The sequence below is a fragment of the Oncorhynchus nerka genome, linkage group LG9b, assembly GCF_034236695.1.
Source record: "Oncorhynchus nerka isolate Pitt River linkage group LG9b, Oner_Uvic_2.0, whole genome shotgun sequence".
Lineage (NCBI taxonomy): Eukaryota > Metazoa > Chordata > Actinopteri > Salmoniformes > Salmonidae > Oncorhynchus > Oncorhynchus nerka.
This window is the reverse complement of record NC_088424.1, coordinates 34,048,103-34,075,570: the sequence shown is the minus strand read 5'-3', so window position 1 is coordinate 34,075,570 and position 27,468 is coordinate 34,048,103. Positions and strand designations below refer to the sequence as shown.

The 27,468-nt window shown below is 42.9% G+C and overlaps 1 pseudogene; it reads right to left on the bottom strand.

Annotated features, from left to right (window-relative positions):
• Positions 1-372: 372 nt before the first annotated feature.
• On the bottom strand, positions 373-25,982 carry LOC115114700 (leukocyte cell-derived chemotaxin 1-like; annotated as a pseudogene).
• Positions 25,983-27,468: the final 1,486 nt, after the last annotated feature.

Here is a 27,468-nt window from a genome sequence, read left to right as displayed (position 1 = left end):
CTCCAACTCATATTTCAGCCTACAGAATACTTCTTACATTTATTTACATCAGCTAAAGCTAAAAGGAAAGGTGTTAGCTCTTTACATACAAGTTTCCAAAATCATAACTATCACAGATCATATTATATATAATTGATATAAAAGCTGTGCTGATGTTACTTTGTTATGTTTGGTTTAAGGTGACGAGATCAGACAGGATGATTTTGTTATCACGGGTATGTGGTATGAAAGAGTACTCTTTTCTAAAGTATGTCATATGGTATTGTAGTCTGTGTTATAGCATATCTTATGATGAAAAACTGAATATCCTTGAAAGATTAGTTTTTTCCCTCTCCCTTCCCCAAATCCACCTACCCTCTTCTCTCTCTACCCGCCTCTCCTTCTCTCTGGACTCTACCAGTCCAGGGCTGGTTGAGGGGTGTTTAGAGGATGCCCAGGATGCGTCCCACCCACCAACAGCAGGGCATGATGACTCTGCAGGCTACCCTACACCCGCGGTAGTGGTAGGGCCAGGGTTGGAACCCGTCCAGGGGCTCACAGATCCTCTGGCACTGGGTGTGGCTCCTCCGGCACTCCGTACAGCATGGGGTCAAAGGTCATTGTGCCCTCATCGCCATCCAGGCCACGCTTTATGTTGAGGGATAGAAGGGGAGGAAAGGCAGATAGAGGGAGACAGAAAGGGAGTGAGAGAGAGAGTGAAATACTGATAATAGCCACATTTTTCAACTCCTCTCTAAACCCATTTATGTCTGTATTAATGTATCATGTGTTTCTGTGTAGAATTATAATTCTCATTCAATGATTTATCTCAAATGCAAACAGAGTCTGTGTCTATGTCTGTGGGAGTCTGGGGATGTCTGTTTCTCTCAGGGGAAGGAGAAGAAGGAGGAGCGGTGAGGATTAGGGGAAGTCTGGGGGTCTACACATGGACAGAGTGGCAGGAGGGGAGCAATTTACACTCCTGAAAGGCTCAATGGGACTTTAGTTTGGTATTTTAAAGGGGTTCATGAGGCGCAGACAAGACTCGGCGTGACAGGCAAACACACACACACGCTCTGAGTGACAGGCAAACACACACACACGCTCTGAGTGACAGGCAAACACACACACACGCTCTGAGTGACAGGCAAACACACACGCTCTGAGTGACAGGCAAACACACACACACGCTCTGAGTGACAGGCAAACACACACACACGCTCTGAGTGACAGGCAAACACACACACACGCTCTGAGTGACAGGCAAACACACACACGCTCTGAGTGACAGGCAAACACACACACGCTCTGAGTGACAGGCAAACACACACACACGCTCTGAGTGACAGGCAAACACACACACACGCTCTGAGTGACAGGCAAACACACACACGCTCTGAGTGACAGGCAAACACACACACACGCTCTGAGTGACAGGCAAACACACACACGCTCTGAGTGACAGGCAAACACACACACACGCTCTGAGTGACAGGCAAACACACACACGCTCTGAGTGACAGACGCACTCACATAATCACACACTGACATTGTGACCCCAACATCTGCTCCTGCTCACACAGCTGTGCATGCTGGGAGAGAGACGGGACCAGGACAGAAACCATTTGTCAGACACTCAACTGTGAACATAACATTATATATCTGAGAGAGGATGTGGTCTGGCTGTTCGAATAGGCCAGTGGTGACACAGCAAACACTCAATGAAGGCCAAATATTAGTGCTCTGCTGTGGGAATCTTGAGTAACACAGCATACTGACTGATTGGTCGGGGGGACTCGTGATAGGGGTTCTCGGGGTTAAATTCTGCTTCCGGGTCCACTTCCTCCTCTGCCCCGGGTGCCTGGCGACGCTGATGAGGGGCCGCCCTCTTCCTCTGCCCACCTGGGGAGAGCACAGAGACAGTCAATACACTATGGAAGCCAACACAACATAATTTGACATCTGGTCATTATTGAAGCCACTTTTGAAGACAGCACACCTACATTGCTAATACTAATTGCAAAAAAACTACTAATTGTACTGTTTTGCATATCTCCAGTGCATCATGTTACTATGTGCATTGCTTGGAGTCACTTTCATAACTTATTGTTGTTCTGTGATCATTTTAAAGGGGCTGATTGGGTACTGTTGGTGTAGGTGTGACGGAGCCAGAAGATTTGCAGGTCTCCACACAAATCACGGATCTTGGTGCTGAGGAAGGCAGGGTCAGAGAGGGGCACGTCAGCTGCCACCCAGATCCATGACTGTTCCTCAAATTTAGCAGGGGTCACCTCATCCTGGAGAGAGAAATATATTATTCTTAATATATTATTATTATATATATATTCACTTTGTATGTTGTCTACCTCACTTGCTTTGGCAATGTTAACACATGTTTCCCATGCCAATAAAGCCCTTGAATTGAATTGAATTGAAAGACATGGGGGGGGGATATAAATACACAATAAACATTGAAATGTAAATCATATACAGTGGTTCAAAAAAGTATTTAGTCAGCCACCAATTGTGCAAGTTCCCCCACTTAAAAAGATGAGAGAGGACTGTAATTTTCATCATAGGTACACTTCAACTATGACAGACAAAATGAGAAAAAAAATCCAGAAAATCACATTGTAGGATTTTTTATGAATTTATTTGCAAATGTTGGTGGAAAATAAGTATTTGGTCACCTACAAACAAGCAAGATTTCTGGCACTCACAGACCTGTAACTTCTTCTTTAAGAGGCTCCTCTGTCCTCCACTCGTTACCTGTATTAATGGCACCTGTTTGAACTTGTTATCAGTATAAAAGACACCTGTCCACAACCTCAAACAGTCACACTCCAAACTCCACTATGGCCAAGACTAAAGTGCTGTCAAAGGACACAAGAAACCAAATTGTAGACCTGCACCAGGCTGGGAAGACTGAATCTGCAATAGGCAAGCAGCTTAGTTTGAAGAAATCAACTGTGGGAGCAATTATTAGGAAATGGAAGACATACAAGACCACTGATAATCTCCCTCGATCTGGGGCTCTACGCAAGATCTCACACCGTGGGGTCAAAATGATCACAAAAACGGTGAGCAAAAATCCAAGAACCACACGGGGGGGCCTAGTGAATGACCTGCAGAGAGCTGGGACCAAAGTAACAAAGCCTACCATCAGTAACACACTACGCCGCCAGGGACTCAAATCCTGCAGTGCCAGACGTGTCCCCCTGCTTAAGCCAGTACATGTCCAGGCCCGTCTGAAGTTTGCTAGAGGGCATTTGGATGATCCAGAAGAAGATTTGGAGAATGTCATATGGTCAGATGAAACCAAAATATAACTTTTTGGTATAAACTCAACTCGTCGTGTTTGGAGGACAAAGAATGCTGAGTTGCATCCAAAGAACACCATACCTACTGTGAAGCATGGGGGTGTAAACATCATGCTTTGGGGCTGTTTTTCTGCAAAGGGACCAGGACGGCAGATCTGTGTAAAGGAAAGAATGAATGTGGCCATGTATCGTGAGATTTTGAGTGAAAACCTCCTTCCATCAGCAAGGGCATTGAAGATGAAACGTGGCTGGGTCTTTCAGCATGACAATGATCCCAAACACACCACCCGGGCAACGAAGGAGTGGCTTCGTAAGAAGCATTTCAAGGTCCTGGAGTGGCCTAGCCAGTCTCCAGATCTCAACCCCATAGAAAATCTTTGGAGGGAGTTGAAAGTCCGTGTTGCCCAGCAACAGCCCCAAAACATCACTGCTCTAGAGGAGATCTGCATGGAGGAATGGGCCAAAATACCAGCAACGGTGTGTGAAAACCTTGTAAAGACTTAGAGAAAATGTTTGACCTCTGTCATTGCTGTCATTGCCAACAAAGGGTATATAACAAAGTATTGAGATAAACTTTTGTTATTGACCAAATACTTATTTTCCACCATAATTTGCAAATAAATTCATTAAAAATCCTACAATGTGATTTTCTGGATTTTTTTAACTCATTTTGTGTGTCATAGTTGAAGTGTACCTATGATGAAAATTACAGGCCTCTCTCATCTTTTTAAGTGGGAGAACTTGCACAATTGGTGGCTGACTAAATACTTTTTTGCCCCACTGTAAGTAGCTCTCGACTATACAAAGTTGACAGACAGACACGGGCTCTTAAGGAAAGCCCCTGGGCTTACACTATGTTTGACGGACAGGAATTATTTTCCTGTTTAATGGCAATTTTCTGACTCATTCCCCCTTTTCTGTTTAAATCTTTTGTATGTTTTCTAAATGAAACCAATAACAAAGTCCATATTAAAACAGGGAAATCCCTCATGCTTTTTGTAAATATATAGTTTCTGACCTAGTGTTCGTTAGATGTTAGATTTATTGGATGGTCTGCGTTAGGTACTTTATGAAGCCCTGAGGTAGAACTGAGTAGAAAACAGAGTTGTTCCACCAATTCGGTGCCTTTTGACCCCTCCTGTCTCAGCCTCCAGTATTTATGCAGCAGTAGTTTATGTGTCGGGGGGCTAGGGTCAGTTTGTTATATCTGGAGTACTTCTCCTGTCCTATTCGGTGTCCTGTGTGAATCTGAGTGTGCGTTCTCTAATTCTCTCCTTCTCTCTTTCTTTCTCTCTCTCGGAGGACCTGAGCCCTAGGACCATGCCCCAGGACTACCTGATATGATGACTCCTTGCTGTCCCCAGTCCACCTGGCCATGCTGCTGCTCCAGTTTCAACTGGCCTGGGCCCTAGGACCATGTCCCAGGACTACCTGACATGATGACTCCTTGCTGTCCCCAGTCCACCTGGCCATGCTGCTGCTCCAGTTTCAACTGTTCTGCCTTACTATTATTCAACCATGCTGGTCATTTATGAACATTTGAACATCTTGGCCACGTTCTGTTATAATCTCCACCCGGCACAGCCAGAAGAGGACTGGCCACCCCACATATGCTCTCTCTAATTCTCTCTTTCTTTCTCTCTCTCGGAGGACCTGAGCCCTAGGACCGTGCCCCAGGACTACCTGACATGATGACTCCTTGCTGTCCCCAGTCCACCTGACTGTGCTGCTGCTCCAGTTTCAACTGTTCTGCCTTATTATTATTCGACCATGCTGGTCATTTATGAACACAGGAACATCTTGGTCATGTTCTGTTATAATCTCTACCCGGCACAGCCAGAAGAGGACTGGCCACCCCACATAGCCTGGTTCCTCTCTAGGTTTCTTCCTAGGTTTTGGCCTTTCTAGGGAGTTTTTCCTAGCCACCGTGCTTTTACACCTGCATTGTTTGCTGTTTGGGGTTTTAGGCTGGGTTTCTGTACAGCACTTTGAGATATCAGCTGATGTACGAAGGGCTATATAAATTTGATTTGATTTGATTTTGAGAAAGGTCAATTTATTGGTCAATTTATTTTTGATTTCACCTCATTTTAACATTCTGTCATAAAGGGCACATCTTCAACTTAATAAACAGCACATTTTCCAATTTCATGACGTAAAAAATATAAGTGGCAAATAAAGTAACAGGGTTGACCATAACAGGATGAATGATTTCTTCTTAAATCAGTCATAAATCCCTTTGTGACAGGGAATGGAAGCTTGTTGTCTGCAACAGGGAGTGGCAAAAAAGTAACAGGGTTGACATGTTATGCTCGACCTGCTTAGTTTTCCACCACAAAACACCAGAAAATGGCCAAAAAGAGTAGAACCATCTCACCTTCTTTAACTCTAGGATTTGACTATTAGATGGTCAATGTTTTGTTTTTTAGGAATAGTTTAACCATATTAAAATAAGAGTTCAGTTCACATAACAGGGTTGACCTTAAAATGAGGGACAGATGTAAATGAATCATTAATCACATGAAATAAATAATACTCTTCAGAAGTAACTTTGTCAGAGCAACACAATAACTAGGGCTTTACAATTTAAACTTGGATAAAATGTGGGACTAAGTGATGGAGCAAGCCTTTAGTCATAACTGTGTGTGGTGAGCTTTCTGGCACCCAGAGCTGCTGAGGCATCAGCCAAGTGGGTGCCATGCATTGCGAAGGAGAAGACCAGTAGCTACATGACTCAGGCTGGTTCCCAGAGCAGCCCTCTACATACCCTTCATCAACCATCTCCCTGACCACCTTCCTCTGATCAAGCCATGAACTGTCCCTCTCCATCTTTGGAGGATGCACACAGACTTGTCCTCTACTGGTTGACCTAACTATAGCTAGTGAACTCATCATGTATTGCTTGTTTGTTTTTTGCTTTTGAAGAGCTTTCAAATTGTTATCAAAAGTGATTTAGACATTTAATAAATTATTATTATATTAAAATTCAGATTTATTGAATTCTCCAAAGGCAACTTCATTTAATATTGCAGGCTTTTGATATTCAATGTTGGTGCACAGTTTCTACTTAAAATATCAAAGGAACGCAAAGGCACTCATCTCGTGTAATGACTGGTTCTCTCCAGTATTTAGGTGCTCAAACAAAGTCAGGAGACATTCACATTAAGTCTACAAGCTGACAGAAAAACATGACCTACATATTAAAAAGTATATCATCTGATTTTTAGATCGAAAACACACACACAGACAGACACAGACACACAGCTAACACTAATAACATGGTAATAACATTGTATTATTAGAGTAATAAACATGTGTTGCTAGTTACTAAACAGGTAATAGATAGTCAGGGGAATGTTATCATCTAACCCAACAGATTACTTTTTCATTTTAAATTATTAGCTTGGGGGACAAACAACAGCAAGGGTCCTCCACTGCAGGACCGATAAGAGTTTATCTGACCCAGTGTGTGTGTGTGTGTGTGTGTCACCCCTGCGAGACTGATAAGAGTTTATCTGACCCATATTTCCCCATCACTCTAAATTACAGCAGATGACCAGCCTGCAGCTACTATTATAACCACATCTCCCTATCTGAGCCGAACACACACACACACAGTTTGGCACACAGCAGAATAAATAAATGGCTGTTTACAAGGCAGAGAGTAAGGTACTGTGTGTATGTGGGGCGGCAGGGTAGCCTAGTGGTTAGAGCGTTGGACTAGTAACCAAAAGGTTGCAAGTTCGAATCCCCGAGCTGACAAGGTACAAATCTGTCATTCTGCCCCTGAACAGGCAGTTAACCCACTGTTCCTAGGCAGTCATTGAAAATAAGAATTTGTTCTTAACTGACTTGCCTAGTTAAATAAAGGTAATGTGTTTGTGAGAGAAAATGTGTGTGTTTGTGAGAGAACAGCCCTGCATGATGTTTAATGATGTGTACGGTGCATATGCAGCGCTAACTGATTTAAATAATCAGACGGCCTCATTTCGGCACAGGGACAGCTTACACACACAAACACAACTTCCAGCACTGACAGCTTGACAGGCTTGTTCAGATGTTGATCCAACCCACCTCGTCCCAGTTTGGCCAGAGAGCGAGAGTGTGAAAACATGTCAAAGCAATCCTTCTCTCTGAGAGGCATGTGCTAGTGTGTGTGTGTATAGTGCTGAGTGATTCACCAAAATGTATATTTTCCACTTTTTAAGAATGATTTGAATTGAGTTTTTTTCCATGAGCTCATTGCAGCCGTTTCTCTAGAGAAGTTCAAGCCCGAACTGTGGGAAGTAGTTGTAGTTTCCAACAGGACAATATTCTACATATTTTAGTGCAGAAAACATGGTAATTAACTACAATGACCATAATCCACTGCACTCCTACTTGTCCGGTCTGTGTTTCTTTTACACTGCTATGTAAAAGAGACTGTGGGATCGGAGAGGGATTTGCTTTGCGAGGTATTTCTACCTGAAAATACATGATCTAAGTGATCGATAGTTATATTCAGCAGTCATAAATGTATGCCTTATTTACTTTGAAGATCTACCTAAAGAGTGATTTTGTCAGACAGAGAGATGAGAAGATGACGTGGAATTAAATAATAAAGTAATCAAATAAAACAAAAGTAAAATACACAACAACTGAACTATTGTATTAAAGTAATGTGAATAAATGATGGCTAATAAGAGATAAGCAGTAATGGGCAGTCACTACCATCATGGTGTCACGCCCTGGCCATAGAGAGGCTTTTTATTCTCTATTTTGGTTGGGCCAGGGTGTGACTAGGGTGGGCATTCTATGTCCTTTTTTCTATGTTTTGTATTTCTATGTCTTGGCCTGGTATGGTTCTCAGTCAGGGACAGCTGTCTATCGTTGTCTCTGATTGAGAACCATACTTAGGTACCCTTTTCCCCCACCTGTTTTGTGGGAGGTTAACTTTGTAGTTGTTCAGGGCACATAGACCAAAGCGTCACGGTTTGGTTTTGTTCTTTGTTTTGTCGGCGTCATTTTTAATAAAAAGAAAATGTACGCTTACCATGCTGCACCTTGGTCCTCACCTTCTTCCCACGACAGCTGTGACACATAGGACATTCACTAATGGTTTTATTCTGTGTTGTTACAGCATTCAACCCAAATAAATAACTAGTACATTAAGTGGTTTTAAAAAATGATCGAAACCAAAATTGAAAACTGATTATTTTTAAAAGAATCAAACCAAAACCAAACAGACCTCAAAAAGCACCAATCATTCAGCACTAGTGTGCGTGTGTGAGGCTCCACAGCTCACAGTCCACCTCCCCATTCTGCCACTAGCTCTCTGATAATCTGACAGCTGCTAACAGGACTTTAAAGCCTCCTTGTATGTGAGCTGGAACTTTATGTGCTTCTCCTGACTGCAGGGTTACTGGCTCATGACCTTCTCTGGCTGTTCATTAAGTTGCTACATTAAGGGAAAAAACAACACCAGTATACAGTAGAGGAACATGAATAGATATATGTTCACCATCAAATACTCCTAAACTGGCTTCACTCTGAGAGAAATGGACAACATGACAGTCGGGGCTATAACACATGACTTGGGGCATAGGGGGTGGGGAGTCCCTTGTGTCAGGTGAGGCCAGATCACAGGTCTGGTTTGGGTATAGTTTGTGGCAGAGGAGCCCCCCCAGGCCAGAGAGAGAGCTCATGTTTGGGTCTGGATGCCAATCTACTACAATCTCTTCCTTTCCCTTTACAAGCCCTCAGGCTAAACACATCCAGGCCAACTAACCACACACACACACACTGCCACGGCAGACACATCCACACACAGCTAACCCAGCCAGAGTCAACCACTCAGTTCATCTTAGATCTGTCCTGTAATCGCTTAAATTACCTCAGTCCCTATACCTACCCCACCCCCCAACCCTCAGCCAATGTTAACCGTGTCTGACAGTTGATAGGTGTGTGTCGTGGTCAGATAGGTAGAACTTCTCTGACCTGATACCTTCACCTTTAGACAGACAGAGACACACAGAGGAAGGTGATGAGTGAAGTAGCACGCAAGTGTTAGAGTGAGAGAAAGAGAGGGATGAAGAGAGAGACGGAAAGAGAGATATAGAGAGACAGAGGCACTGGTGTACAGGACACACCCACAGCCCCAACAAGGCTGAGGGGCCCTTGAGATCTGCGGGCCCATGTGCCTGTCATCAATGTCTATTTTTTTTTTCATGTAATAAATCATTTTGACAGTAACCTTCTAAAAATACATTTATTCATATACCTTTTTTGATTTCCATTTGTACCAGGAAGATACGTGTTTGTTTCTTGGGCTTCAGGAATGTGACTGAAAAAGTTCCTCAGGCCTTGAAAAAGAAACATTTAAACTGATTGAAAGTATAAGGGGGATATCCATGAACAAATGTTGTGGTCAAGGCTACGATGGTGACAGTGCAATGAGTGGAGCTTAATCAGGTGTTCTAAAGTTCATATCAGACGGAGAGCCTAATGCTTCTTATGTAGTTCTTTATGAGTTTTAGTTTAGAGAACGAGCTCTTTACAGAAACGACAGTAACAGGGATGGTAAAAATAGCTTGATTGCCGTAGCAACCTCAGGGAAACTGGGTAGAAGGGAAGAGTGCTAATATTAAAGCAGTTTTGCAATATCTTTAATTGCGTTTCTCATTCTCCTTAATTGCCAGCCTCAACACGTCACGGAACAAGATTAAGTGAATAGGAAGCTCTGGGGACAGGTCGTCTGGATATTGGACAGACAATAAATCAGCAGATACAAACAAGTTGTCATATTTTGCAGACAACAGTTCTTGAGGGCTTGAACAAAAAACGTGGTTTGATTTTCGTTCTTACTGGTGAATTGACGATTGAGATTGAGGAATATCAACAGTCCCTTATCTCTGGTATATCTTGGCATGCATCATTCAAAAATAAATGTCAATTGTGTGCAGCGCAATGGACATATAATTCACAATGTCTCAGGACTGTCTGGGTTGGCAATACCCAGTATAGAAAACAGTCGGGCCTGCAACCTGGACCTACAGGCCGTGGGGAAAACAGTACTTCAGAAGACCAAGGGAGTCTCAAGTTGGATTTCATTTGTTTTAGGCCTCATTTAATTTTCCTTAAATATTGCAGTCCTATTAGCGTGTAGGCTATTAGCGAGACAATAAATAGTAGCTGAATTTATCCTCAAGGCAACTACTTTTTTCCTCATTGTTAGGCTATTTGATGTGTCATTTTTATAAAAAGATTATAAATAGCACCTAAATCACAGCTAAAGACACTATAGATGGTATTATACAGTACAAGTCAACAGTTTGGACACACCTACTCATTTCAGGGTTTTTCTTTATTTTTTACTATTTTCTACATTGTAGAATAATAGTGAAGACATCAAAACTTTGAAATAACATATGGAACACATATGGACAAATCAAATATATTTTATATTTGAGATTCTTCAAAGTAGCCAACATTTGCCTTGATGACAACTTTGTACACTCTTGGCATTCTCTCAACCAGCTTCATGAGGTAGCCATCTGGAATGCATTTGCATTAACAGGTGTGCCTTGTTAAAAGTTAATTTGTTGAATGTCTTTCCTTCTTAATGTGTTTGAGCCAATCAGTTGTGATGTGACAAGGTAGGGGTGGATACAGAAGATAGCCCTATTTGGTAAAAGACCAAGGCCATATTATGGCAAGAACAGCTCAAATAAGCAAAGAGAAATGACAGCCAATCATTACTTTAAGACATGAAGGTCAGTCAATCAGGAACATTTCAAGAGCTTTTAAAGTGTCTTCAAGTGTAGTTGCAAAAAACATAAAGTGCTATAATGATATTGGCTCTCATGAGGACCGCCACAGGAGAGGAAGACCCAGAGTTACCTCTGCTGCATAGGATAAGTTCATTAGAGTTACCAGCCTCAGAAATTGCAGCCCAAATAAATGCTTCACAAAGTTCAAGTAAAAGACACATCTCAACATTAACTGTTCAGAGGAGACAGCGTGAATCAGGCCTTCGTGGTCGAATTGCTGCAAAGAAACCACTACTAAAGGACACCAGTAAGAAGAAGAGACATGATTGGGCCAAGAAACATGAGCAATGGACATTAGACCAGTGGAAATCTGTCCTTTGGTCTGATGAGTCCAGAAAATAGTTTAAAATTGTCACCGAGTGTTCGAGTGCCTTCACGTTATCTACTAGCTGCCACCGATCCCTTTTTCCCTTTTCGTTTGGTTTTGTCTAATTGTTTTCACCTGTTCCTTGTTGGGATTTTTGGGTTGGGGTTATTTAAGTTCGATTAGCCCGCTTGTGTTTGTGCGGGCTTGTTGCTGTATATGTAAGAGGTGTATTGATTGTTGTTGGGTTTTCGCTGTCCGGGTTATACCAGTGATACTTGGGTTGTGTTTTACGCCTGTGTTCGGCGTCACCCATTGTACGCGTTCCTGTTTTTGGACATTAAAGCGTTTTCCCCTTGAATCTTCTGCTCTCTGCGCCTGACACCACACCCATCACTCTTCGGGCGTTACAAAAATAAAGAAAAACTTTTGAATGAGAAGGTGTGTCCGGACTTTGGACTGGTAGATAAAGATAAAGATAGTACACTTCATAATGAAACAATCCCTACTAAGCTAGTGTTTTGAGGGTAGACTCACAGTATTCTTTTGACATTAATAGACTGGTTTTACTTTCTATCCAAGCTGTGAGAAGGCGAGGACAGCTCATGTCATGCAGGTTCAGGTAGCCTATATATTCAGCTGTATATTTAAAAAAATCAATTGGTAGCTGATTAGTATTCTGTTGTATCGGAAATTAATTTGACAATCTGCATTGTTTGAATTTTGAACTTTAATTAGTGAATTATATTATTGCCACAAGCCAGAAGTAAAAGAATGTCAGCATTGTGATACCGTGTATAGCTTCGTAAAGTGTCAGCATTGTGGTACCGTGTATAGTTTCGTGAAATGTCAGCATTGTGATACCGTGTATAGCTTCGTGAAATGTCAGCATTGTGATACCGTGTATAGCTTCGTGAAATGTCAGCATTGTGATACCGTGTATAGCTTCGTAAAGTGTCAGCATTGTGGTACCGTGTATAGTTTCGTGAAATGTCAGCATTGTGATACCGTGTATAGCTTCGTGAAATGTCAGCATTGTGATACCGTGTATAGCTTCGTGAAATGTCAGCATTGTGATACCGTGTATAGCTTCGTGAAATGTCAGCATTGTGATACCGTGTATAGCTTCGTGAAATGTCAGCATTGTGATACCGTGTATAGCTTCGTGAAGTGTCAGCATTGTGATACCGTGTATAGCTTCGTGAAATGTCAGCATTGTGATACCGTGTATAGCTTCGTGAAGTGTCAGCATTGTGATACCGTGTATAGCTTCGTGAAATGTCAGCATTGTGATACCGTGTATAGCTTCGTGAAATGTCAGCAATGTGATACCTTGTATAGCTTTGTGAAGTGTCAGCATTGTGATACCGTGTATAGCTTTGTGAAGTGTCAGCATTGTGATACCGTGTATAGCAGCATTGTGGTACCGTGTATAGCGTGAAATGTCAGCATTGTGGTACCGTGTATAGCTTTGTGAAATGTCAGCATTGTGATACTGTGTATAGCTTCGAAATGTCAGCATTGTGATACTGCATTGTGATACTGTGTATAGCTTCGTAAAATGTCAGCATTGTGATACCGTGTATAGCTTCGTGAAGTGTCAGCATTGTGATACCGTGTATAGCTTCGTGAAATGTCAGCATTGTGATACCGATACCGTGTCAGCATTGTGATACCGTGTATAGCTTCGTGAAATGTCAGCATTGTGATACCGTGTATAGCTTTGTGAAGTGTCAGCATTGTGATACCGTGTATAGCTTCGTGAAATGTCAGCATTGTGATACCGTGTATAGCTTCGTGAAATGTCAGCATTGTGATACCGTGTATAGCTTCGTGAAGTGTCAGCATTGTGATACCGTGTATAGCTTCGTGAAATGTCAGCATTGTGATACCGTGTATAGCTTCGTGAAATGTCAGCATTGTGATACCGTGTATAGCTTCGTGAAATGTCAGCATTGTGATACCGTGTATAGCTTCGTGAAGTGTCAGCATTGTGATACCGTGTATAGCTTCGTGAAATGTCAGCATTGTGATACCGTGTATAGCTTCGTGAAATGTCAGCAATGTGATACCTTGTATAGCTTTGTGAAGTGTCAGCATTGTGATACCGTGTATAGCTTTGTGAAGTGTCAGCATTGTGATACCGTGTATAGCTTCGTGAAATGTCAGCATTGTGGTACCGTGTATAGCTTCGTGAAATGTCAGCATTGTGATACCGTGTATAGCTTTGTGAAGTGTCAGCATTGTGATACTGTGTATAGCTTCGTAAAATGTCAGCATTGTGATACCGTGTATAGCTTCGTGAAGTGTCAGCATTGTGATACCGTGTATAGCTTCGTGAAATGTCAGCATTGTGATACCGTGTATAGCTTCGTGAAATGTCAGCATTGTGATACCGTGTATAGCTTCGTGAAGTGTCAGCATTGTGATACCGTGTATAGCTTCGTAAAATGTCAGCATTGTGATACCGTGTATAGCTTCGTGAAGTGTCAGCATTGTGATACCGTGTATAGCTTCGTAAAATGTCAGCATTGTGATACCGTGTATAGTTTCGTGAAGTGTCAGCATTGTGATACCGTGTATAGCTTCGTGAAATGTCAGCATTGTGATACCGTGTATAGCTTCGTGAAGTGTCAGCATTGTGGTACCGTGTATAGCTTCGTGAAATGTCAGCATTGTGATACCGTGTATAGCTTCGTGAAGTATCAGCATTGGGGATCCGTGTATAGCTTCGTGAAATGTCAGCAATGTGATACCGTGTATAGCTTCGTGAAGTGTCAGCATTGTGGTACCGTGTATAGCTTCGTGAAATGTCAGCATTGTGATACCGTGTATAGCTTCGTGAAATGTCAGCATTGTGATACCGTGTATAGCTTCGTGAAATGTCAGCATTGTGATACCGTGTATAGCTTCGTGAAGTGTCAGCATTGTGATACCGTGTATAGCTTCGTAAAATGTCAGCATTGTGATACCGTGTATAGCTTCGTGAAGTGTCAGCATTGTGATACCGTGTATAGCTTCGTAAAATGTCAGCATTGTGATACCGTGTATAGTTTCGTGAAGTGTCAGCATTGTGATACCGTGTATAGCTTCGTGAAATGTCAGCATTGTGATACCGTGTATAGCTTCGTGAAGTGTCAGCATTTTGGTGCCGTGTATAGCTTCGTGAAATGTCAGCATTGTGATACCGTGTATAGCTTCGTGAAATGTCAGAAATGTGATACCGTGTATAGCTTCGTGAAGTGTCAGCATTGTGGTACCGTGTATAGCTTCGTGAAATGTCAGCATTGTGATACCGTGTATAGCTTCTTGAAATGTCAGCATTGTGATACCGTGTATAGCTTCGTGAAATGTCAGCATTGTGATACCGTGTATAGCTTCGTGAAGTGTCAGCTTTGTGATACCGTGTATAGCTTCGTGAAGTGTCAGCATTGTGATACCGTGTATAGCTTCGTGAAGTGTCAGCATTGTGATACCGTGTATAGCTTCGTGAAGTGTCAGCATTGTGATACCGTGTATAGCTTCGTGAAATGTCAGCATTGTGATACCGTGTATAGCTTCGTGAAATGTCAGCATTGTGATACCGTGTATAGCTTCGTGAAGTGTCAGCATTGTGATACCGTGTATAGCTTATAGCTTCGTGAAATGTCAGCATTGTGATACCGTGTATAGCTTCGTGAAATGTCAGCATTGTGATACCGTGTATAGCTTCGTGAAATGTCTGCATTGTGATACCGTGTATAGCTTCGTGAAGTGTCAGCATTGTGATACCGTGTATAGCTTCGTGAAATGTCAGCATTGTGATACCGTGTATAGCTTCGTGAAATGTCAGCAATGTGATACCTTGTATAGCTTTGTGAAGTGTCAGCATTGTGATACCGTGTATAGCTTCGTGAAGTGTCAGCATTGTGATACCGTGTATAGCTTCGTGAAATGTCAGCATTGTGGTACCGTGTATAGCTTTGTGAAATGTCAGCATTGTGATACCGTGTATAGCTTTGTGAAGTGTCAGCATTGTGATACCGTGTATAGCTTCGTAAAATGTCAGCATTGTGATACCGTGTATAGCTTCGTGAAGTGTCAGCATTGTGATACCGTGTATAGCTTCGTGAAATGTCAGCATTGTGATACCGTGTATAGCTTCGTGAAATGTCAGCATTGTGATACCGTGTATAGCTTCGTGAAGTGTCAGCATTGTGATACCGTGTATAGCTTCGTAAAATGTCAGCATTGTGATACCGTGTATAGCTTCGTGAAGTGTCAGCATTGTGATACCGTGTATAGCTTCGTAAAATGTCAGCATTGTGATACCGTGTATAGTTTCGTGAAGTGTCAGCATTGTGATACCGTGTATAGCTTCGTGAAATGTCAGCATTGTGATACCGTGTATAGCTTCGTGAAGTGTCAGCATTGTGGTACCGTGTATAGCTTCGTGAAATGTCAGCATTGTGATACCGTGTATAGCTTCGTGAAGTCTCAGCATTGTGATACCGTGTATAGCTTCTTGAAATGTCAGCAATGTGATACCGTGTATAGCTTCGTGAAGTGTCAGCATTGTGGTACCGTGTATAGCTTCGTGAAATGTCAGCATTGTTATACCGTGTATAGCTTCGTGAAGTGTCAGCATTGTGGTACCGTGTATAGCTTCGTGAAGTCTCAGCATTGTGATACCGTGTATAGCTTCGTGAAATGTCAGCAATGTGATACCGTGTATAGCTTCGTGAAGTGTCAGCATTGTGGTACCGTGTATAGCTTCGTGAAATGTCAGCATTGTGATACCGTGTATAGCTTCGTGAAGTGTCAGCATTGTGGTACCGTGTATAGCTTCGTGAAGTGTCAGCATTGTGATACCGTGTATAGCTTCGTGAAATGTCAGCATTGTGATACCGTGTATAGCTTTGTGAAGTGTCAGCATTGTGATACCGTGTATAGCTTCGTGAAATGTCAGCATTGTGATACCGTGTATAGCTTCGTGAAATGTCAGCATTGTGATACCGTGTATAGCTTCGTGAAGTGTCAGCATTGTGATACCGTGTATAGCTTCGTAAAATGTCAGCATTGTGATACCGTGTATAGTTTCGTGAAGTGTCAGCATTGTGGTACCGTGTATAGTTTCGTGAAGTGTCAGCATTGTGATACCGTGTATAGCTTCGTGAAATGTCAGCATTGTGATACCGTGTATAGCTTCGTGAAGTGTCAGCATTGTGATACCGTGTATAGCTTCGTAAAATGTCAGCATTGTGATACCGTGTATAGTTTCGTGAAGTGTCAGCATTGTGGTACCGTGTATAGCTTCGTGAAGTGTCAGCATTGTGGTACCGTGTATAGCTTCGTGAAATGTCAGCATTGTGATACCGTGTATAGCTTCGTGAAGTCTCAGCATTGTGATACCGTGTATAGCTTCGTGAAATGTCATCAATGTGATACCGTGTATAGCTTCGTGAAGTGTCAGCATTGTGGTACCGTGTATAGCTTCGTGAAATGTCAGCATTGTGATACCGTGTATAGCTTCGTGAAGTGTCAGCATTGTGGTACCGTGTATAGCTTCGTGAAGTGTCAGCATTGTGATACCGTGTATAGCTTCGTGAAATGTCAGCATTGTGATACCGTGTATAGCTTCGTGAAATGTCAGCATTGTGATACCGTGTATAGCTTTGTGAAGTGTCAGCGGTGTGATACCGTGTATAGCTTCGTAAAATGTCAGCATTGTGATACCGTGTATAGCTTTGTGAAGTGTCAGCATTGTGATACCGTGTATAGCTTCGTAAAATGTCAGCATTGTGATACCGTGTATAGTTTTGTGAAGTGTCAGCATTGTGGTACCGTGTATAGTTTCGTGAAGTGTCAGCATTGTGATACCGTGTATAGCTTCGTGAAATGTCAGCATTGTGATACCGTGTATAGCTTCGTGAAGTGTCAGCATTGTGGTACCGTGTATAGCTTCTTGAAATGTCAGCATTGTGATACCGTGTATAGCTTCGTGAAGTGTCAGCATTGTGGTACCGTGTATAGCTTCGTGAAGTCTCAGCATTGTGATACCGTGTATAGCTTCGTGAAGTGTCAACATTGTGGTACCGTGTATAGCTTCGTGAAATGTCAGCATTGTGATACCTTGTATAGCTTCGTGAAGTGTCAGCATTGTGATACCGTGTATAGCTTTGTGAAGTGTCAGCATTGTGATACCGTGTATAGCTTCGTGAAGTGTCAGCATTGTGATACCTTGTATAGCTTCGTGAAGTGTCAGCATTGTGATACCGTGTATAGCTTTGTAAAATGTCAGCATTGTGATACCGTGTATAGCTTCGTAAAATGTTAGGCTTAACCTGAGAAAATTACGACCAAATAGTTCTACCAATAAACAATAGCTAAAACAAACGGCGACCTTGCCAGGGGCCCCAGAGAAACTGTGTTACGCCTGTGGACAGAGGGAGAGGGAGACTGGATAGGGAGAGGCCGTAGGAGAGCTGAGGTCATTCCTACCAGGTCGAACAGAAGTGAGTCTTTGTTGAGAGTTTTCACATCAGACAGGTGAGCTTTGACCTGGGTCTTAATGTAACACTTCTCTCCTCCAGCTAAACGGACACCAGTTATACCCTGGAGAAAGAGAGATTGAAGAGAGCAAATGGATTATAACAAAAGCATTTAAAATTGAATGAGAAATGTGCATCCAACATGTTACATAATTACTTCAATGTACCATTGGAATTAGAATGGTTTGTTGTCGTTGTCATTGCTGTTGTTCTTTCAAACTTACAACCTGGAAGTCGTGGACCTCCACTGCCTCACCATTTCCGCTGCCGGGGGGAATCTCTCTATGTTGTTGGTACCATCAATCCTCCACCTTACCGTTAATACTCATGCTGTAGTGGATGTTGTAGAACTGCCACACACACACACACACACACACACGCACACACACACACGCACACACACACACACAGCGATGGAGAAGGAATCATAGTTTTGTGCGAGGTTGTATGAGGTGACAATTGTTTTGAGATTTAATTGGGGGGGTTTCTATCTGTTTTTAGCATCTAGTTTAGTTGAAGTTAGTTTTTAGACTTGATTTATAATTTTTTATTTAGTTTCAGTTTGATAAAAATCTTTCTATTTCATTTTTATATTATTTACTGTTAGGGATAGAATGTAGCCTAGGCGTGGGAGACTAGGAGAGTGAAGGAAAAGCAGCCAACAAGTTCTCAGCATATGTGGGAACTCCTTCAAGACTGCTGGAAAAGCATTCCAGGTGAAGCTGGTTAAGAGAATGCCAAGAGTGTGCAAAGCTGTCATGAAGGCAAAGGGTGGCTACTTTGAAGAATTTCAAATAAAAAATATATTATGATTTGTTTAACACTTTTTTGGTTACTACATGATTCCATATGTGTTATTTCATAGTTTTTATGTCTCCACAATAAAACAAAAGGTTTTATAGTTATTATGACACCTGCAATGTGGGACTCTATTTCCTACCGCCATCGCATGCTCGCTCTTCTTTCAAACTACCCGTGAGTTCTATTGGCTGCTGTATTTAACTTTCAGCTAACAAGAGCTTGCATCCCTCTTCAAATAGTCTATTGGTATAAGAAATGCTGAAAAAAATGATGTCCGACAAGCTATTCTAGTCTAGCTTTTCCTGCCTGGGACTCCAAGAGCTACAGAGCATTTTTTTTAAGGAGAGAGGTCAGCGGAGGTGCGTATTCCCAAGAGACAGAGGTTATAAGTTAGAAGCTTATTATGCATCACCCATCATTAATTAGCTAAACATAAGGCTAATACTGCATTGAATATATTTCTTGAAAGACGTAGGCTATGACATGTATATATCAATCTAGAACAGGATGATCTATTTTGGAATCAATTTGAATGTAGTTGATGGAGAGAGAGAGAATGCTCGCGTGTTCACTGATTTAAAACAAGCATATTTGATTGTAAAACTCTGACTCTGAAATAAATTTAAAAATCTTTACAATAAAAAAAAACAAGGTGAGCCCTGAAAGCCAGATGGAGATGGGTAAATTCGGTCTTTATATTACTGTAGCATAGACAATGCTTCAGCAAATGCAAGCCTACCTGTCACAAGAAAAAAAGTTACCATGATGAAATGATAGGTTTACAATACATTGTGAACTGCGCTCCATACTGAGATGGGCTGTCTGTCCCCATCCTGAGCGTTGATTCAACATGCAGAGGCCTTAGAGAAACCAGATTTAGACATCACATATCATTTACCAGTTCCATTTCACTCCATGCTGTTCAAAAAATCATTTATTGTAATTTACCGGTTTCTCGCAGTTACTTAATTAAGGGGGAGGTTTTGGGTGGTAAATCCCTGTAAATCTCGATAACCGGGTTCCCGCCATTCAACCCTAATCGGGATATGTAATAGAATAGCAGCAGCGTAAGTGAAGCGTGAAATTGTGTCTGTGTGAGTGTGCGTGTGGCGTCAAAATGCATGTGTGTGTGTATTTTGTGCGTGTGAGTGTATGTAGTGTGTGTGCTTGGGTGTAGAAGCTGTTCAGGTGCCTTTTGGTCCCAGACTTGGCGCTCTGGTACCGCCAGTGATGATATGGGCCATACCAAGCAGTGATGCAGCCAGTCAAGATTCTCTAAATGGATCAGCTATATATCGTTTTGAGGATCTGAGGGCCAATGCCAAATATTTTCCGCCTACTGAGGGTGAGAGGGGTTGTAATGACCTCTTCCCGATTGTGTTGGTGTGTTCGGACCATGATAGGTCTTTAGTGATGTGGACACTGAGGAACTTTCGACCCGATCCACTACAGCCCCGTCAAAATGAAAGGGGCATGTTCGACCCTCCATTTCCTGTAGTCCACAATAAGCTCTTTCGTTTTGCACACGTTGAGGCAGAGGTTGTTGTCCTGGCACTACAATGCCAGGACTCTGATCTCCTCCCTATAGGCTGTCTCATCATTGTCAGTGATCAGGCCTACCACCGTTGTGTCATCGGCACACTTATGGATGGTGTTGGAGTCATGCGCGGCAAACCCCCGTGTTCAGCGTGGCGGATGTGTTGCAGCCTACCCTCACCACCTGGGGGTGGCCCGTCAGGAAGTCCAGGGAGGTGTTCAGTCCCAGGGTCCTTAGCTTAGTGATGAGCTTGGAGAGCACTATGGTGTTGAACGCTGAGCTGTAGTCAATGAACAGCATTCTCATAAACAGTAGCTGTTCCTTTTGTCCAGGTGGGAAAGGACAGTGTAGAGTGCAATAGAGATTGCATCATCTGTGGATCTGTTGGGGTGGTATGCAAATTGGAGTCGGTCCAGGATTTTTGGGATGATGGTGTTGATGTGAGCCATGACCAGCCTTTCAAAGCATTTCATGGCTACAGATGTGAGTTCTACGGGTCGGTAGTCATTTAGACAGGTTACCTTGGTGTTCTTAGGCACAGGAACTATGGTGGTTTGCTTTAAACATGTAGGTGTTACAGACTGGGTCAGAAAGAGGTTGAAAATGTCAGTGAAGACACTTGCCAGCTGGTCAGCGCATGCTCTGAGTACGTGTCCTGGTAATTGTGCATCTGTAAAGATTTGTGAGAGTTTTAGGTGACAAGCCACATTTCTTCAGTCTCCTGAGGTTGAAGAAGCACTGTTGCACCTTCTCCACCACACTGTCTGTGTGAGTGAACCATTTCAGTCTGTCAGTGATGTGTACGCTGAGGAACTTGTAGCTTTCCACCTTCTCCACTGCGGTCCCGTCGATGTGGATAGGGGGGTGCTGTTTCCTGAAGTCCACGATCATCTCCTTTGTTTTATTGATGTTGGGTGAGAGGTTATTTTCCTGGCACCACACTCCCAGAGCCCTCATCTCCTCCCTATAAGCTGTCTCGTCATTGTTGGTAATCAAGCCTGCTACTATTGTGTCGTCTACAAACTTGATGATTGAGTGGGAGGTGTGCTTGGCCATGCAGTCATGGCTGAACAGGGAGTACAGGAGGGGACTGAGCACACACCCTTGTGAGGCTCCAGTGGTTGAGGATGATCAAAGGTGTTGTTTCCTACCTTCACCACCTGGGGGCGGCCTGTCAGGAAGTCCAAGACCCAGTTGCACAGGGAGGGGTTCAGTCCCAGGGCCTCGAGCTTAATGATAGGCTTGGAGGGTACTATGGTGTTGAATGCTGAGACATAGTCAATGAACAGCATTATTACTCTTATTCCTCCTCTTGTCTAGATGGGATAGGACAGTGTGCAGGGTGATGGGATTGCATTATCTGTGGATCTATTGGGGCGTTAAGAAAATTGAAGTGGGTCTAGGGCGACAGGTAAGCTGGAGGTGATATGATCCTTCACTAGTCTCTCAAAGCACTTGATGATGACAGAAGTGATTCTGAAGTGCTACGGGGCTATAGTCATTTAGTTCAGTTACCTTTGTTTTCTTGGGTACAGGAAAAATGGTGGCCATCTTGAAGCATGTGGGGACAGCAGACTGGGACAGGGAGAGATTGAATGTGTCTGTAAACACACAGTGGTCTGCGCATCCTCTGAGGACGCGGCTAGGGATGCCGTCTGGGCCGGCAGCCTGGCGAGGGTTAACACGCTTAAACGTCTTACTCACATTGGCCATGGAGAAGGAGAGCCCACAGTCCTTGGTAACGGGTCGCGTCGGTGGCACTGTGTTATCCTCAAAGCGGGCAAAGATTAGTGTCCAGATTAGTGTCCTGCTCATGAAAGCGGCAGCTCTAGCCTTTAGCCCAGTGCGGATGTTGCCTTTAATCCATGGATTCTGGTTGGGATAGGTACATATGGTCACTGTGGGGACAATGTCGTTGATGCACTTATTAATGAAGCCAGTAACTGATGTGCCATTGGATGAATCCCAGAACATATTCAAGTCTGTGCTAGCAAAATAGTCCTGTAGCGTAGTATCCGCTTCATCGGACCACTTCTGAGCATGTCACTGGTACTTCCTGTTTGAGTTTTTGCTTGTTAGAAGGAATCAGGAGGATATAGTTATGGTCCGATTTGCCAAATTGAGGGTGGGGGAGAGCTTTGTATGCCTCTCTGTGTGTGGAATAAGGTGATCTAGATGTTTTTATCTCTCTAGTTGCACAGGTAACATACTGGTAGAAATTAGGTAAAACAGATTTCAGTTTTCCCGCAATAAAATCACCGGCCGCTAGGAGCGCCGCCTCCGAATGAGCATTTTCTTGTTTGCTTATGGCTCTATACAGCTCATTTAGTGCGGTCTTACCGCCAGCAGCGGTTTGTGGTGGTAAATAGACAGCTGCGAAAAATACAGATGAAAACTCTCTTGGTAAATAATATGGTCTACAGCTTATCACTTAGGTGAGCAGAACCTTGAGACCCCCTTAATATTAGAGATAGTGCACCAGCTGACACACACCACCCCCCTGATCTTACCAGACTCTGCCGTTCTGTCCTGCCGATGAATAGAAAAACCAGCTAGATGTATATTATCCATGTCCTTTTTCAGCCATGTCTCTGAGAAGCGTAGTGAATTATAGTTTTTAATGTCTCATTGATGGGATAGTCTCGAATGGAGCTCATCCAGTTTATTCTCCAGCGATTGTGCACGTCAATAGAACAGAGGGTAGAGGTGATTTAGTAATTCTCCAACTGTAGGCTCATCACTGTGCCCTCGCGCCGACCTCTATAGCACCGTCTTTGCCTTCTTTGAGTGTCGGAGAGTAGGGATTCTTTCACTTCCGAATCATTGAAGTAGAAGTCCTCGTCCAAATTGAGGTTAGTGATAGCTGTTCTGATGTCCAGAAGCTGTTTTCGGTCATAGGAAACGATAGCGGAAACATTATGTTAAAAAAAAAGTTAAGAGCAGTGCAAAAGAAATACACAAAATAGGACAATTGGTCAAGAGCCTGTAAAACGGCTGCCATTCCTCTGTGAGAGCATGCACAGTGCCAGTGAGGCCCTCTCCATCTTGAAATAGTCCATTTTCTTCTTTTGAAGTCAAATGAATTGGCTGATCCATCCTGATGTCACGACTCCAACCGGGTCATCAGGTCATGCCAACAGGGTCATCTGGAGGGATCAGTCAATGAAGTTGGAAGTCCCGCCCAGTTGTCTAAATCAAAACGGTAAAAATCCTCAATGGCGCTGCCCATGCTAACAGGCTTTTGGCCAGTAGAGGACTCCGTACAACTTCATGGCCAGGAAATTGATTTATTTGGTTAGGTTTAAATTCTAAATCAATCTTATGTGAATTGGATTTAAGGGATAAGCACCTAGTCTGGTGCAATAATTATGATGGAAGGAAACTGTCTTGCCCATGTTTACACAAATCTAATGCTTTTTTGAAACTTGAATAGTAGATATAAGAATAATCAAGTACCTTGACCTTTATCTCAGTGAAAGAGAGGGGGAATAAACAAATGAAGTCATGGCACATGGCACATTTGACATGTTATGTTTTGTAATATTAAACATGGCACACCTGTAACCCCTTCCAATAGGGTTAATAAAAACAGCTACAACAACAGCAAAAACATAAGCAATACAACAAGTCATCACAACTCTATCAGTTCACAGCCATGCAGCTTGTGTGTTTCTGTTCAACCAAACAAGATGTTCTGTTTTGCAACAGTCGTTGACCGAAACTGGGTGCCCCAAGGTTTAGAAGGCACCACATCAGACAGTAACGAGCTGTCAGTCTGAAGTTGATCAGTGTGGCATGCAAACGTCTCCTGCAACTTCAGATGTTGTTTTAGCTTGGCCCAGTCACACTCCGTGCTCGCCCTCTGATTTCTTCCCTGTTAGGTAGTGATAGCTAGGGATAGCGATGCACAAGCTAAGCCTATGTGAAACATTGGCATCTACTGGCAGCATTTAGCCGCCAGATTCAGAAGCTCGAAAACCCCATTCAAAAACCAGCTTGAAAACCCCATTTGATTTTGGAAGTTTAGAAGAACAAAACTCAAACTAAACATAATTGATCATTTATTTTATTTTACACTGAACAAAAAATATAGAAACTCAACATGTGAGTTGTTGGTCCCATATTCCATGAGCTGAAATAAATTTAAAAAACGGAAATGTTCCATATGCACAAAAAGCTTATTTCTCTCAAATTTTGTGCACAAATCTGTTTACAACCCTGTTAGTGAGCATTTCTCCTTTGCTAATAAATCCACACACCTGACAGCTGTGACATATCAAGGAACTGATTAAACAACATGATCATTACAAAGTTGCACCTTGTGCTGGGGACAATAAAAGGCCACTTTAAAACGTGTAGTTTTGTAACACAACACAATGCCACAAATGTCTTGAGGGAACGTGCAGTTGGCATGCTGACTGCAGGAATGTCCACCAGAGCTGTTGCCAGAGAATTTAATGTTAATTGCTCTACCATAAGCTGCCTCCAACGTCATTTTAGAGAATTTGGCATTAAGTGATCTCCACATCCGACTTCTTCACCTGCGTGATCGTCTGAGGGGGGTTGGGGCGGCGTGGGTATTTCTGTCTGTAATAAAGCCCTTTTGTGTGGAAGAATCTGTCTGATTGGCTGGGCCTGGCTCCCATGTGGGCCCACCCATGACTGCACCCCTGCCCAGTCATGTGAAATCCATAGAAATTGACTGATTTCTTTATGCGAACTGTAACTCAGTAAAATCTTTAAAATTGTTTCATGCTGCATTTAAATTTTTGTTGAGTTTATTTTAGTTCATTTTGCAGTCAAAGAAAGTAATTTCAGTATAGTTTTAGTTTTTGTAATATTTTCATTTTTATTTTAGTTTCAGTTTTAAAAGTGGGTTTCCAATTTTAGTTTTTATTTTAGTTTCAGTTTTCGTTTACTGTGTGTGAGAGAGAAGGGGGGTGTAGATTCTATATATGGCTAGTGGGGAGGTTCATAATGGGTGTTTTGTTTACATTCCCCCATCCACATCCTAGAAACAGCAAGACAAACAGGCACAGACAGACACTACCCTGCACCCAAAGCCTACACAATTAAACGCATTGAAAAATTCCTAACAAAGTATTTTTAAAGTAGCAAGGTCCTACTGTGCTCACACCTCTCGACCCCGGTACATCAGCAGGACCCTCAGTCTCAGAAACATACACGGCTTCTATTCAGCTACCCTCTTGGTCGCTGGCTGGTTCAAGGCCCAATGTTTCTTGAACTCGCTATCGTCAGAGGGACTAATGTTTAAATGCTTACATGGTTGTCGTTGTTGTTCCAGAAGTAAAACGCTCCGATAGCCCCGAACAGCAGCAGAATTGCCCTGGCGATAAGGACCACAATCCCGGGTCGTCAGCAGGCGGCTGGTGGCAGCCGGTTTAACGGCCACAGCAGTGTATGCCTGCGGTGAACACATGAACCATTTACACATGAATGCCACCTACACAAAGTTCATAAAGTGTTTATAATGAGTTGCGCTAATAAAAGTTCAGTTCAACCACAACACCTCCCTCAGCATGAGCAGGTGTCTTCGTGGAATGTCCAAACAAAGTTTTCTGAGAGTAGTCTATCTGGCACACTTTACAAGCAAAGATATATGATATAGGCTGCTTACTGGTGGCATAAACTGTTGCAGGTCATCGCTAAGGCGATGGGCTCTTTCTCTGAACACCCGGCCATGGCTGCGAATGGGTCCGAGAGCCTGAGCAAAGGTCTCTCTCTCTCCTCTCTCTTCTCTCTTGTTCTCTCTGGGACAGGGCAGGGGGAACAAAACTGCCCATTCATGCGAGAGGCGTGTTATATTACCGGCCTGGGAAACGACATGGTGGACGGTATGCGTTTTCAAATTCTGTCACTCTGTTGGCCTCACAACAGGGGTTCCATAAGGAATGCAGAGTAGGACGGTGTTAAGGCTTTGAGTAGACTGAGGAAGAACAGCCTGTTCGGGTCTTGAACCAACCACAGGGCAAGTGCATTCATTAACTTCTGTGTAAAACATGTCCAGATCTCTTGGCAGAGGCACTCACATACAGGCAGTGTAGGACTACAAAATCTTAGAAATCATTTGTCATAATGTGTGTATTTACGTTTGACAGGCACACATGATGCACTATTTCTCTAGTCCTAATCCAGACGGGAACGCGCCTTGTTCTGTAGGTGGAACACAAACATGAACGTGCACAGCGGATCTAAAGGCACCCTGGAACATACAATGTGTTCAGTCAGATGGGATACCTGAGCTGCTCTTACAGTAGTCACTCTCTCTCTCTCTCTCTCTCTCTCTCACTCTCTCTCTCTCTCTCTCTCTCTCTCTCTCTCTCACTCTCTCTCTCTCTCTCTCTCTCTCTCTCTCTCACTCAGTTCTAAAGTTGCCTAAATTCAGCGGTGGAATGTGTCATCTTGTCTCAAGCTGATGATACCATATTTCTGCCACTAAGGCAAGATCCATGGGAACAAATCCCCCCCGGAATGCTTATGTGCACTGATTGATCCATCCTTACATGTTTAATTACCTAACATATTCATTACACCATGTGGTTATAGGCGATAGTCAATCCATGCGTAAACAGTTCCCTATCCAAATGTACCAAGGGCGCTTTTACGCATCGGCGCGCATTTGGCAACGTGCATTTTGATTGAGTATGTGTGCGCAACTGATTGTGATTCTACGCCTTGATGTGGTCCACAGACTCTATGTGACTCTTTAGACAGAGAAAGTAACTCCTGGAGACTATAATATGTGCAGAGGATTCCGTTAAATTGAATCTGATTGATTAGCTTGTTTGGTTACAACTTTTTGCCTCTAGCGAGCACTTTGGCTAGCCGGCCATATCGTTTTGTTGTCAGTAGTCAAAGTCAATCTTCAATCAAATGTGGATGAGACGAGTAGGCGGGGTTCGTATTTTGTATTCACTTTTAGGTGTTATTTCATCCCTCACTCCTAAACTGTCCTGTCACTGAATGACAACTACTGAGCGCACAGCTTTTACAATAGCGACACCTCTCGTCTGCAAATTGCAGAATAGATGAGGGCAATGAATTTCATTGTCAGAAGGGGCATAATGCCTTGACGAAGGATTATGCCTCTATTTAATAATATAGAAGCCCTTTTTATTTAGCTCCCTTATTCCTCTAAAACCAAGAGCAGCATGACTTGCACAAATAG